This window comes from Papio anubis, chromosome 8 (assembly GCF_008728515.1).
Source record: "Papio anubis isolate 15944 chromosome 8, Panubis1.0, whole genome shotgun sequence".
NCBI classification, from domain to species: domain Eukaryota; kingdom Metazoa; phylum Chordata; class Mammalia; order Primates; family Cercopithecidae; genus Papio; species Papio anubis.
Window position 1 is genome coordinate 3,446,823 of NC_044983.1, and position 14,091 is coordinate 3,460,913.

Below are 14,091 nucleotides of genomic sequence, written 5' to 3' on the forward strand. Positions count from 1 at the left end.
CCTTGACCCCACCTGGACCAATCTTCCCCCTTCCCCATCTTCACAACCTCCAAGGCATGGCTCAGCAGATAGCCCTCAATATAATCTTTTAGAAGTTTTTTAATTGACACATAGTGGCTTGCATATTGAAGGGGTGCACAGTGATGTTTCCATACATATAAGGTATAGTGATTAGATCAGGGTGATTAGCACATCCAGCATCTCAAACGCTTACCTTGTGGGTGCGTCATCCCTAAGTTCCTTTCTCTGACCTCATCAGTCTCCACCCCTTCGCTCAGTGCTGTTTCCTTATTTACTGGTTTGCTTTCCTTAGCCGCTATGACACCTGAAATCTTGCTATTTGCTTGCTTGCCTGTTTTCCACTTTGCACCTCCTTGAAAAGAAGCTTCATGGCCAACCAGGCTTGCATCACATGTTCCTATAACCTTCGTGGTTATATTCACAGACAGGCACGTCGTGAATACTTGCTGGACGGAAGAGTAAATATGTGGGTAAATAGGGTGTATGCAATATGCATTCCTATGTTGCCAATCTCTGCTTCCACTTGAAAACAGGAGTATGGCATCATGCAAATGTGTCTCTGCTTTCCTCTCATCGGACGACTAACCACTTCTTAACTTGAAATGAACACAGTCAGACCCCTTTCTGAAAACTCTCCAGCTATGCATTAGTCTGGATCAGCCTAAATCTAATGGTAATTGCCACTCTCACCATGCTGTGAGAGCTGATGGCAGCACAGGGCAGCAGTTAAGAGGGTAGACTTGACCTCTTTGTGATTCAGTTTTCTTATCTTTAAAAAAGAAACACTAATGTAGCCAATGGCATAGGGCATTCAAAGATTCAGTGAGATCATGAACATAATGACTTAAAGTTTCTGAAGCATGTGAATTTATCGAGAAATATTAACTAATATCTTGTGACATTTTTTTCTGTATTATAGTACTGTCATATTCAAACTCTATTCTTGAAACATTTCAAAATTTCAATCAATGAGTGAATGTTTTGAAAGCCAACATACACTTTAGAATTTGTGAGTCATTGGTTTGAAGCCTAAGAGTAGATGCAGGGGGTAAGTGCTTTAGGTTGCAGTAAACTGGAATTAACTAATCTGCACACTGAGAACTAAGGAGAAAAGAACATATTTTACCAAATACGGAACTTTTACTGTGACTGTTTGATAAGACCCTTTACGTCCCTAACCACTGCTTCTATATTGGTAAAGCTCTCTTTTCAGAATTGTCTTTTAGTAAAGATATATATATACACATATATATATATATGGTGTGTGTGTATGTATATATATACACACACACTATATATATATATCTTTAAACGTTTGCTTTAAACATATCTTTACTATTTATTTATATTTATTACATGTACTAAATATCACATGTAATAAATAAATAAAAAACATTTATGACACGTAATAAAGACATGACGGAGGATAAAGAGTCATTGTAGTCTGTTATATCACTTGTATGCTAAAGTCCATGACAAGCTTCGATAATATAATGTTCTCTGTAATGTGATCACGCTGAATGTGACATGTGGTACCTGTGTCAGCTCAGACGTGGCTTTAGCTACTGAAAGATGAGGCTGCCACTGTGGGAGCTGAGGACTGATTGGGATCCCACAGGGGCAGAAACATAGGAACTCCAGAAGTTTTGTAGAAAATGTTCAAAAAATAGAGATTTTGCAGACGCGTGTTCTGTATTGTGACAACAAATGGTAAAATTCTTAGAACCATGAGAGGGAAAAAATCTTTACATGGAGGCACTTTGAATTCATCCTAACCTCTAAGAGAGAGAGATGAGATTTTCCGCACAAAGAGAGTACTATCTGTGGAAAAGACAACATTCTGATTTAGAAGAGAGGGCTGAAGGAATTACAAAAAAGTGTATCGACACAGAAAGCTTGAAAATTAATCTAAATTATGCATCATCCACGTGGCTTGAAAAAATAAGGTCAGCTTATTCTCTTTACTTTTGCATATTTATAAATTAAAGAAAACTAAATCTCCATGACATTTTGTAAGTATTACATGCTAAAATAAATAGTTCCTAAAAATGTGTGTATTTTTAAAAGGTATTGTTGTTAGGCAGTTATAAAGAGTCTTCTGACCTGTGATAACTGCCTTTGTATCTCAGAAAACATTGCTAAGGAGACTCAAAAGCTTTTCTGAATTGGGTTAGCCAAGATAAACACAAAGTGGGGGACATTGTGGTTATGGAAATAAAAGGCATTTTAAGGAATTAGAGGACTCAAATGTAGCGTATTCGACAGAGATCCTTTCTGTTGCAACAGTATTTACATCAACGTAGTTTGTTCACATACTCCACTTGGGTCTGAAGTTTTAGCCTATGAAATGATCTACATAAAGTGTGCTTTTAGTTTATATGAATTTTATGGACACAACAACAGTTCTGCTTTTTAATACAGAAGAATAAGAACCATTTTCATTAATTTTAAAATTATAATTTATAATTTATATTCTTTTAAATTGTTACAAAAAATTTACTTACTTAATACAAAAGTACATTATTCCACTTTCTTGATAATTAATGGAGATAGGAAATCTGTTACAATTTTCGAGAAAACACAGAAGAGGATTTCTATTTCAGAAGTAGTCCACCACATATTTAGACCTGTCACTTACGGTCTGTCAATTACTGGTAATTTTGCAGAAGAATACTGAAGAGTTGAATATATTCAAGCAATAAAATATTATTCTTAAAACCAATCAACCAACCAACTAAAAAAGAAATTGTGGACAAGAAAAAAAAAAAAAAAAGAAAAGACCTACTCTGAATATCTTTCATCGGTTTCAGGCTGTGCTAAATGCAGTGTGATATTACTTTATGGATTTATGAGAAGATACATAAGGTAGGCTTTTACTAATGTAGCCGTAGTTCAGACCTCCAGGCACACCATCAGCTCACGCTTGGTGGATGGAGATATGCGAGCCAATTTCAGGAATTTTTATAATAATTTGAGAGCTCATTAACTGCCTTTTTAGATAAATTGCTTTGTGAAACAGACAGTGTGTGACAGGCTGAGCTGATTCATGATCTAATCCTATATCTATTCAGTTCCTCAGTTTCTTCCCTATTATGAGAAAAATTTGGAAGAGATATTCATAAGAGAGCTGCCTCAAATCAACCATACTGTAAAAGCAGGATTGCTGCTGTGCCACAGACTTGGAATATCCAACAATTACAGTTCTAACTGTATCAGAACATTAACCATAATTATGATGGCCCTCACAGCATTGCTAACGATAGTAAAATCTTGAAAACAACTTGACTATATGTTAACTTGGGGTAGGGAAACCAATTTTAGTATGTCCACAGTTACAAGTGTTCTGAAGACATTAAAATAGGTGAAGTAGACATATAAATTAATAGATCTAGAGTGATGTTTACATTTTATTAAGTGAAAAATAGGCAAATAGTTTCACAGAATAATATTTATGATATTTGTGTCGCTCTTGGAAAGGATTAAAAACACATATGCCACACACATACATGTGCATATCAACAACAGTTATATTTAAATGGTCATCTAAAAGCAGACTTCTACGTAATGGGGCAAAGTAGAATTTAATTTGTACATTAGGTGATGGAATTATGGGTGAAATTTGCTTTCTATAGGATTGATTTTGTTTTTCAAAAAAATTAAACATTATAGTTTTGAAAGATGGGATGTGGATGTGTGCTCATAGCTTACATTATACGTTCTTCATGACTGTATTTAATGCATGTCTAAGCTCATGCTTTTTATATAAGTGAAAAATATACAAAAAGAAGGTAGACAAGAAGAAGTTTTTATGGCCCTAGCCACTTAAGGTAAAACATATTTTATTTTTCTTTAGAAGAACAGTGAAAAGACAAGCTGATGAGAAAACACATTTGGAAGTGGTAGGAAATATCTTAAATGGGATCCAGACTAGTTCAACATGAAGTCAGAAGAGTGAGAAATAACTACGGAAGACATGCTGGCTGGTGAGGGCTGTGAACGAAGTTGGGATTGAGGAGGAAGACAAGGAAGCCCCCCTCCTGGGGTCTGGGGAGAGCCTGGAGCGAGCCTGGAGCTGAGGGAGCAGAGAACAAGGTCACAGACACCCCACACTGAGGGGAAGGGAGGGTGGAAGGGAAGTAAGGCCATAGAAGTGTGGAATTGAGATAATTGGTACCCCCAGCTCCTGCTCTGTCGGAAACCATGAAGAAGCTACGGTGCCCCTAACAAGGCACAGTGTGGCCAGGCCAAAGATGATCTGAGCAGGTGGGAGAAACAGCCCATGAACAGCAGCACCTTAGTTTTCTTGAGCTTGTTAGAGTTTTTTTCTCGGCCTGGCTTTGTTAATTAGAATGTTGAGAGCTTCAGAACTTCTACAGAAGGTCAATATTTCAGAGAGCGGGAGGGAGTAAATCTACAAAGTGAGCAGAAGAGATTTCAACAGGGTGTCAAGCGAGCTGGATCTGGGCAGGCCAAGAGTGCTATGTGAACAGCCAGCAGGCAGGGAGCCCCCTGCAGTGGTGACAGCATCAGTGGAACTTAACAGTAACCTGGCAAGCAGGTAGACAGGGCAAGTGGGTCAGGAGTGTTAAAGAGAAACCCAGACACCTGGGCTCTTGTCAGAAACGGGAAACACCACATAGGCTGAGGAGGAAGGGAAGAAGACTGTGTGAGGAGTCCACCGCCAGGGAAGGCTAAGGAGACTGGAGAGCCCTTGGCAGGTGCAGTGGTAGGACCCTTGACAGGCAAACCCTGGCAGGTGTCATTAAATTATGAGCAAAACCTAGGCCAGAAAACAAGCAGAACAGGGAGAAATGTGTCTGGGAGGTGGAGGGAAAGATGGATGGGAGCTTTTGTGAGCAGTACTGAGGCTCACAGAGGTTTCATTCTGTTCTTGGGACACGATCAGGGTATTTCTGGTGTGGTCATTGATGACCACAGTCTGAACGCTGTAAGGATTTAGCCAAATCATCCCACCTGCTCTTCCTGATGAGGGCTGGTGGGGGCAGGTGGCCCTGGCAGGTCAGAAGGTGGAGGTGAAGTGGGATATCAACAGGTTTAAATTCCACGCAGTGAGCCCCATTTTCAAAAATTTCACAACTGGATGAACATACACACTTGTTTCACTGAAACTTTTGTATAACTTTATTTCATTTTCTTTAATTCGACAGGACAAACTTATTTTACATATAAATTTAAAGTAAATATGGAGGTACATGTACACTGGCATCTGATAACTTTTAATTTAAATGTGAGGGTGCATAAAATAAAATATGTGCCTATCGTAATTTGAGTTTTCTGTTCATTTCCCATTCATTTAATTCTGTATCTATAATTTTAGATAGATAGGTAGATAGATGTATGTTTACAGATAAAACCTTCGGTACCAAATGTTTTTCTATGAAATATGCCTAGTGGAGCATTTTCATCATACTGTTTAGGGTTCTAGAAGTCAGTCAAATGTGATATTAAAACAGCTCCCATAAAGCAAATATTTGAATAGATCTTGTTCTCCCGATTTTAAATGACAGAATATTAAAACTGGTGATTTAAATCCCAGGCAAGGACAGAACAAATAGAATATAGAGGAATTTGACATTAACTTTTTTCACTCTAGATATTCTTAAATATGTATTATCCCATATTCCACTTACTACATAAGACTCCTCACAAAACCCAGTAGCACAAAACAGAGGACCTATTCAACATCATCAGTTTCCTACGTGGATTTTATAAACACGTAACACTTAATTCTGAAGACTTTTGTTTGTTATGGTAAAATTTAGGAGTGATCCTGGGGGTTGTGATAATTTGTTCAGTCCTTAAGCCAAAATTACCAAAGAAAACACAAACTTATTTTTCACACACACATTCTCCTTCTCTCTCTTTCAGAAATGGAAAAGTTCAATATCACTGTATTATTTAGGGCTGGCACAAAATAATAACCCACAGTAGTGGGTGCTGCCTGTGCCACCTGTTAATGAGGATAATGGTAATTGCATCTCTCTACTGTAAGCACCTTTAAATGAAAGGTGTGACTTAACATTTAACTTCTCCTCCCTCAAAGCTTTATTAGATTTCAAGCCTAGCTGCTCAGCCTCTGATCATAGAAAGACTGCCAAAAGAGTCGACCTTGGTGGACACCCCTCTCCCTTCACTGCTACGGGGCTTACCCCCATGGACAGATCTTAGCACTCTTCACACTTCACAGGAAAGCCACAAAAACAATCAGCAGGTCATAAATGCAGTTTTCAAATACACACGTAAAGTCTCACTTAGAGAACTGCTAAGTGAAGCAGAACCCAGCACCCAGTCCTTTGGGTATCCTCTTTGTAATCTGCACATTGGTGGAAACTGCAGGGCAACGGCACCGTCAAAAACACCGAACGGCAAGTGCAATGGAACACGATACGGCGGCCAACTGCGTGCCAGATATTACCGACGACTGAGCTTCACTGTGACAAACATTATTTTGTGTGTTACATTCAGAACACATTTCTATGAAAATAATGTTTTGTTTCTCTGGATATGTATTAGTACAATATGTTTGACTATTTTTAGGACCCAAATAATAAGTAGATTTGTGGGATTCATGGCTTGGAGATAGCTGTACATATTTGTAACAAAAGGCCTTTAATTATGGCAGACCGTCTCTCCCACTCTAGTGTGGTAAGACATGCCAAGCTTGGCCATTATTACCATCATTTATTCATGACCATTTTTGGGTCTTCACTATTTGCCAAACACTGTGCACAAGACTGGAAATTCAAAGAGGTTTTAGACATAGGCTTCCTTGAAAAGATAATTTAAACAATATGTCTCATTATGTACCATTAAGAAACAAACAAAAACTCTTTTAAAAAGAGGCACAGTGTTTCCTTTTAGAGGTGAGCAAGTCCTGAATTGGCCCCAACAGCCTCTCACTGCTTGGGGCTTTCTTTCCTTTGCCTCGAGGCCCTATCTCCTGCCTTCTGTGGAAATGCTTGGATCACGGAGATAATCATTTTACAGTTCTCTCCACAGCAAAACACATCCCAGCTTCCTCTACCTGTGGATACTTTCCTCTTAGTCCCCTAGTAGGTGACACAGGTTTTGGTTTTCCTGGGACAGATACAGTCTTTGGTTGTTTCTAGGTTGATTATTTATAGCATTATCACCCTTTACTCCAAAAGTAACTTAAAGGTAATAATGCCATTGGTTCAGCATTTGGATCAGATAATAAATTATATGGCCAACTGCCTAAATAGTTTGTTGGTTTGCAAGAACATTGTGGAATATGTGCTATTACTCCAATGATAAATGGTGCCTCAATAGCACCCCGTGTCCACTCCTCCAATGATGAATGGTGCCTCACTAGTACCCCATGTTCACTCCTCCAATGATGAATAGTGCCTCAGTAGCACCCCGTGTCCACTCCTCTGATGATGAATGCCTCAATAGCACCCCATGTCTACTCCTCCAATGATGAATGGTGCCTCAGTAGTACCCTATGTCAACTCCTCTGATGATGAATGATGCCTCAATAGCACCCCATGTCTACTCCTCCAATGACGAATGGTGACTCACTAGTACCCCGTGTTCACTCCTCCAATGATGAATTCTGCCTCACTAGTACCCTTCCTGGCTGTGGTCTAATTCTCCCAATGATGAATGGTGCCTCACTAGTACCCCGTGTCCACTCCTCTAATTATGAATTCTGCCTCACACTAGCACTCTTGGCCCTCCTCTCACTCAGTGAATTCTGCCTCACTGCTAACCCCCTCTCCCCAGTCTCACTCTCCCAATGATGAATGGTTCTCACTACCCCTCGTCCAATTTCTCCTCAATGATGAATGGTGCCTCACTCAGTACCCTTCAGCCGTCCACTTTTCTCCAATGATGAATGGTGCCCTCATCAGGCACCCCGTGTCCACTCTCCAATGATAAATGGTGCTCAACAGCACCCTGTGTCCACTCCCTCCAATGATGAATGTGCCCCAGTAGCCACCCCATGTTCACTTCTCCAATGATGAATGGTGCCTCAGTAGTACCCCATGTTCACTCCTCCAACGATGAATGGTGCCTCACTAGTACCCCGTGTTGACCTGCCACCCTGTAGTTGCTCATGGTAAATTGAAAAGGAAGTGTCCTGGGCAGCACTGCGATCTTGAGGTCCCAGAGTACCAGTATGATGGCAGCATCAAAAGATATAATACGCCTAGAAATGAGACTGCCGTGGTGGTCTGGTGACCTGTCATGAAAGACGGGGGTGCCGTGTGAAGGACCATGGAGAAGTATCGAAGGATATCATGCTGAAGAATAACATCCTCTGATTTTAACTTTGCTATCAACGCTGTGTGTGTGTACCCTGTGGCAGGAATTTTTGTGAGCTCTATTTTACCATGTGGTATGTGTTTGGGCAATAAGTATCAATATTTCAAATGTGCAACAAATTACCATAATTCCAATTCAAAGACTTAGTCCTGTGGAAATAATTGCCATTGGTGTGAATATGAAGATAGTCATGGAATGATTGTCTGTGATTTCAAAGACTAGGCATGGTCTGAACAGGGGTTTAAAGGAGTAAGCTGATGGAAAGAAATACTAAGTAGCCATTACAATTAACAAAGTGCATCTGGGAAAATATGCAATATATTGTAAAGTGGCAAAGCAATCTGTAAATGTGTGGAACATCATCTAAAATTTAAAGACACGTTAAGAAGAAGAACAAGGAGGAGAAGGAGAAGGAAGAGGAAAAATGGAAGATGATAAAGGAAAAGAATTGGGTTTTTGTGTTTACAAACACACAGATACAAGTCTTAAAAATAGGTACCCACAATTACAATCACTGATTACCTTGAGATTAAAGCATTTCAAGATCTTCACTTTTTGCTCTGTATTTGCCTGTATTATATCATGTTTAAAATAACAATCACATATTGATTTTATTTTATGCATATATCTACATTTTTGGAAAGCACATTTCAGGTTTATTGTGGAAGATAAATTAGAAAATGGAGAGTGAGGACAGACAAACAGCTACCAGGGATTAAAACAAAACGCATAGCAAGACTAGTAAGAGGCCCCCACAGTGGACACAGTGAGCATGGAAGAGGCGTTGAAGCCAAAAGACATCCAAGAGGTGAAGGAATTATTGCTTAGCTGGAGGTGACAGAGGAGGAAAGCCATGCGGAATGAAGGTGGATTTTCTGGATTTCCTAACAAGATGAGTGACCAGGGTAAGGGATTTAGTGTGGAGGCAAATTGGTGAATGAGAGACAACTGATTTTTTTCTGGATCTGTTCACTACAAAAGACACCCAGAGATTCCAGGACCCATTTGAACTTGTGGTGCTGGGTTCAGCAAAGTTGATTACATAACTTATCTCTGTACGGCACAGGAAGAGCCCTTGAAATAATGGGATGTAAAGAAATTCAAGGTCCAAAGAGAAATTATATTAATAGAAGGATAATATTAATAGTAGTAATGTTAATTACTTAAAAGCATTTCCACATGTATCATTTCTCTGGGAAACACAGAAATGATACCATTAGTGAAGGTGCCTATCATTATCATCATCATAGTTACATGGCATATAAGGATATTGAGAGTCAAGAATTTCAGTGTCTTTTCCAAGATGAAATAGCTACAAAATGGACAAAGTCAAGATGGGAGCTCAGATCTGTGAACTCCAAATTGATTCTTCTCATGCTATATTAGTGCCCTAGAAGAAACCTAGACCTTGAAAGCATGTATTTGGGAAAAGGCAGTCCCTCTGCATTATAAATGACTCTTAAAGTGAATGGGAGAGGAAGAAGGAATGGAAAGGCTAGAGAAAAAGGGGAATGAGATGGTGGGATGATACAAAAACCTAGATATTTCTATTGTCTTTTACTGTCTTCACGGCAACCATGAATTTCTCTCATGGTACTTTTTGACATAAATTAGTGGAACCTAATTATCACTAGCAGCCTTTCAGGAGAACTTTTTTGGCTATATATCTCCTTGATTTGACCTTATCTAGCTAGAGAAGGCAATTTCATTTATCCTTCTGTAACACAATGGCATAGGGTAAAGGGTCTTTTGTAGGATCTCGTCACCATTTACTGATTGATTCTTCCGGTTCCTATTTACCTCCATGTTACAGACGCCTCGCATTGCATTTAGAATCCAGACTCACAGAGCACCCCAATGGGCATTGAAAATTACAGTGATCACTCATGGTTTAAATAACAGCAATAAGACTGCAGGCAGCGTATACACACATGAAAAAATGCCCATCACTAATCGTCAAAGAAATGCACATGAGAACCACAATGAGATGCCATCTCACACCAGTCAGCATGGCTATTATTAAAATGTCAAGCAGTAATAAATGTTGGCAAGGATGTGGAGAAAGGCAACACTGTTGGTAGAAATGTAAATTAGTAAGCCTCTATGGAAAACAGTTTGGAGGTTTCTCAAAGAACTAAAACTGGAACTCCCACTTCATTCAGCAACCCTACTACTAGGTATCTACTCAAATGAAAGGAAATCATTTTATGAAAAAGACACCTGCACTCGTATGTTCATTATGCAGTATTCGCAGTAGCAAAGTCATAGAATCAACCTCAGTGTCCAATGATGGTTAATTAGATAAAGAAAATGTGGTATCTTTACACCATGGATTCCACACAGTCATAAAAATAATAAAATAATATGTTTCTCGGCAACATGGATAGAACTGAAGGCCATTATCCTAAGTAAAATAACCCAGAAATCGAAAGTCAAATACCACATGTTCTCAACTATAAATGGGAACCAAACATTGGGTACACTTGGAGATAAGGATGGCAACAACAGACACTGGACACTCTGAAAGTGAGGACAGAGGTGGAGAGCAAGGCTTAAAAACTGCACACTGGGTACCATGTTGATATTCAGGTGATGGGTGTACCAGAAGCCACAACCCCACCACAATGTAGTGTATCCATGTGACAAAACTGGACATATACCCGCTATAAAAATTTTAACAATTAAAATTAAAAACAGAAAAAGAAAAAAAAGTAGTATCTATAAAGTTAGTCACTGAGGAAGGAGAGGAGATGTATGGCCATTCAGGCAGGCAGAGGCTAGCATTCACAGAGAGAGGAAGCCATCCCCAGGGGCTTCTGCGAAGCGAGGGATGCAGACCATCTCCCGTGAGCTGCGTGTGCCTGTGTGCACTGCAGGGCTTGCCTTCTCCGCTACGTCAGAAACTTTGTGAAGGAGGAGCCTTGACTTTACAGATCACTACCACGCATCTCATAAAACACTGTGCAGGTTTAGAGTAAAAATTCAGTACATTCTTACAGATGGACATAATCATATGAGGGAAAGTAACAGCCAACCCACAAAGAAAAAAAAATCTACTATAAATAATACAGTAGTAGGTGGGGAAAACGGAAAGTGAGATGTTAAAATAATGATGTAGAATAGAGATTTGTATCATATTCGTTAAAGGAAGTCTAGTGGCATGGAGGCTACAAAACATCAACCGATGAGCGAGGTTTAGAATCTGGAAGACTTGGGAACCCTCCTTTCCTCCATCTGCATCTTGTTCAGTATTACTAACAGGACACGTACACACATGCACATACACATGCACATGTACACACATGTGCACATACACACAGACATATGTATGCGCACACACACATTAAGGTTGAACACAGATGAGTGCCAGCCATAGCAATCCAAAATTTATTTTAGCCTACTTGGCAAAATCAAAAGTTCCCCACTTAAAATCCTCCCTTAATACGCTTTTTTTTAATCTCAGTAAAATTTTATTTCTAGAAATTTTTCTGAAGGCAAATAGCCTGGATCTGTGAAAAAATTTATCCGCCGGGAATTTAAAGACACTATTATAGTTAATAATGAAAAAAATCACAAAGACTTATACGTTAAACAAGTGATTGGTTAAAAATAATAATATGGAGCCTATTGGAGGGTGGAGGTGGGAGGAGGAAGAGCATCAAGAAAAACAACTAATGGGCACTAGACTTAATTCCTGGGTGATGAAGTAACCTGTACAACAAACCCCCATGACACAAGTTTACTGATGTAACAAAACTGCACATGTTCGCCTGAACTTAAAAGTTTAAAAAAAATCCATTTAGCAATTATTTTTAATTGAATCATGTCAGCATAGAACTGTGTTCACAAGATAATATGAAGTCAAAAAGAAAGTAAAAGTATTTAAAATGCAATGTCATTCTTTGCCAGGTCATGATCTGGGAGGGAGAAATTATACATGGTTGTAATTTTTCTTCATTTTATAAATATTTTCAAGAATTTTTTTTATCCTGCCGGTTTCATTCTCCTAACATATTTGGCACCATTTGAATATGTTTTATTTAGTTGGGTTATTTTTTTTGCTTATTTTCTAGTATCTTCCTTCTAAAGTGACATCTCTGCACAAACCGGGATTTTAGTGACTTTTCTCACACTCCTTCCGAGTTACCGAAGAGCGTGTAATTTAAACAATTGCTGAATATAAAAGGTTTTGCTTTGTTTTTGTTACTCATATCATTACTACTGTACTTAAAAAAAAAACTAAAAATGAGAAAAATTGTAAAAAAAAAAAAAAGTCCAAATGCATAAAATAGGTAACATATTAAAAGGTATATATATACACACACACACACACACATATATATGTGTGTGTGTATATATATATAAAATGACCACATCTAAGACCTGTAAAACTTACTGAGCTCCAAAGAAAATAGGTATTTACACCTCCCTGTATCTTAAACCATATAAACATACACATCTTACTCATAGAAAACAAAAGAAAAACAAACAAGTAAAAATATTTTTTCACCTGGCCAGGCACAGTGGCTCATGCTTGTAATCCCAGCACTTTGGGGGGCCGACGCGGGCGGATCACAAGGTCAGGAGTTCGAGACCAGCCTGGACAACACAGTGAAACCCTGTTTTTACTAAAAATACAAAAATTAGCTAGGCGGGTTGTAGGCGCCTGTAATCACAGCTACTTGGGAGGCTGAAGCAGGAGAATTTCTTGATCTCGGGAGGCAGCGGCTGCAGTGAGCCAAGATTATGCCACTGCACTCCAGCCTAGGTGACAGAGCTAGACTCCGTCTCAAAAAAACAAAAACAGACAAACACACACATTTTTAAACCTTTTTGTCATGAATACTAACGTTCATTCTTTTGAGTATATTCTGGGTATACAATCATTAAAGTTCTGTCTTTTTAAGCTACTTTTATTTTATGTGACGTCTGAATTGTATTACATTTTAAAGTACATGTTATGTGATCGCCTAGTTTTGCTATATTTTGGGGGTACATGTTATGTGACGTCTAGTTGTATATGTTTTGGGGGTACATGTTATGTGACGTCTAGTTGTATAGCGCTTGGGGGTACATATGTGATCGCCCATAATATGTTTCAGTACATGTGACATTTTGCTATGTGTATATGATGCATAATGATCAAACAGTGTAACTAGGATACTCACTTCAAACATGTATCTTTCTTTGTGTTTGGAAGATTAAAAATCTTCTCTTACAGCTATTTTGAAATATACAATAAATTATCATCAACTATAATTTTCCTACTGTACTATTGAATACTAGAATTTTTTCCTTCTCCCTAACTTAAGCAACTTTTATTTAGACAAAACAAAAAACTGAGTAAATCCTGTAAACTTTTCTCCCAGGATGTTACCCGAATTTTTTGTCTTCCTCGGTGTCCATAAATAACTCCTACACAAGCCTAGACATTCATTCACTCACACCTGCTAAATAGTTGCGGGTCTATTGTCTACAGCTGTGACGTCATTCTTTACCTCTTTAACGCTTTACCTTGTACACTGATGAGGGATTAGTCTTCCTAGAAATACTGGCTCCACAGTGTTGCGTGTGTGTGTGTGTGTGTGTGTGTGTGTGTGTAAAATTCCTGTTTGCAAGCAAATCAAAAGCATGGACCTTGTTTTCTATTTCATTTCTCACTTCCAAGAGGAGGCAGTAAAAATAAATCCATTTAGTTCCAAAAGTTAAGAACTGGGGTGTTATAAGAAAATCAATTCAGCAGAAAGAGGAGAATGTACG

At 38.7% G+C, this 14,091-nt stretch overlaps 1 protein-coding gene and 1 long non-coding RNA gene across 5 annotated transcripts in view; one reads left to right on the plus strand and one right to left on the minus strand.

Moving 5' to 3' along the window:
* CSMD1 (CUB and Sushi multiple domains 1) overlaps positions 1-14,091 on the minus strand; it is a 2,034,404-nt gene that overhangs the window by 588,323 nt on the left and 1,431,990 nt on the right. The window lies entirely within an intron of this gene.
* On the plus strand, positions 1,851-2,752 carry LOC116276438. Its single transcript, XR_004186005.1, has 2 exons — positions 1,851-1,967; positions 2,688-2,752. It is a non-coding gene; the product is annotated as an uncharacterized LOC116276438 (long non-coding RNA).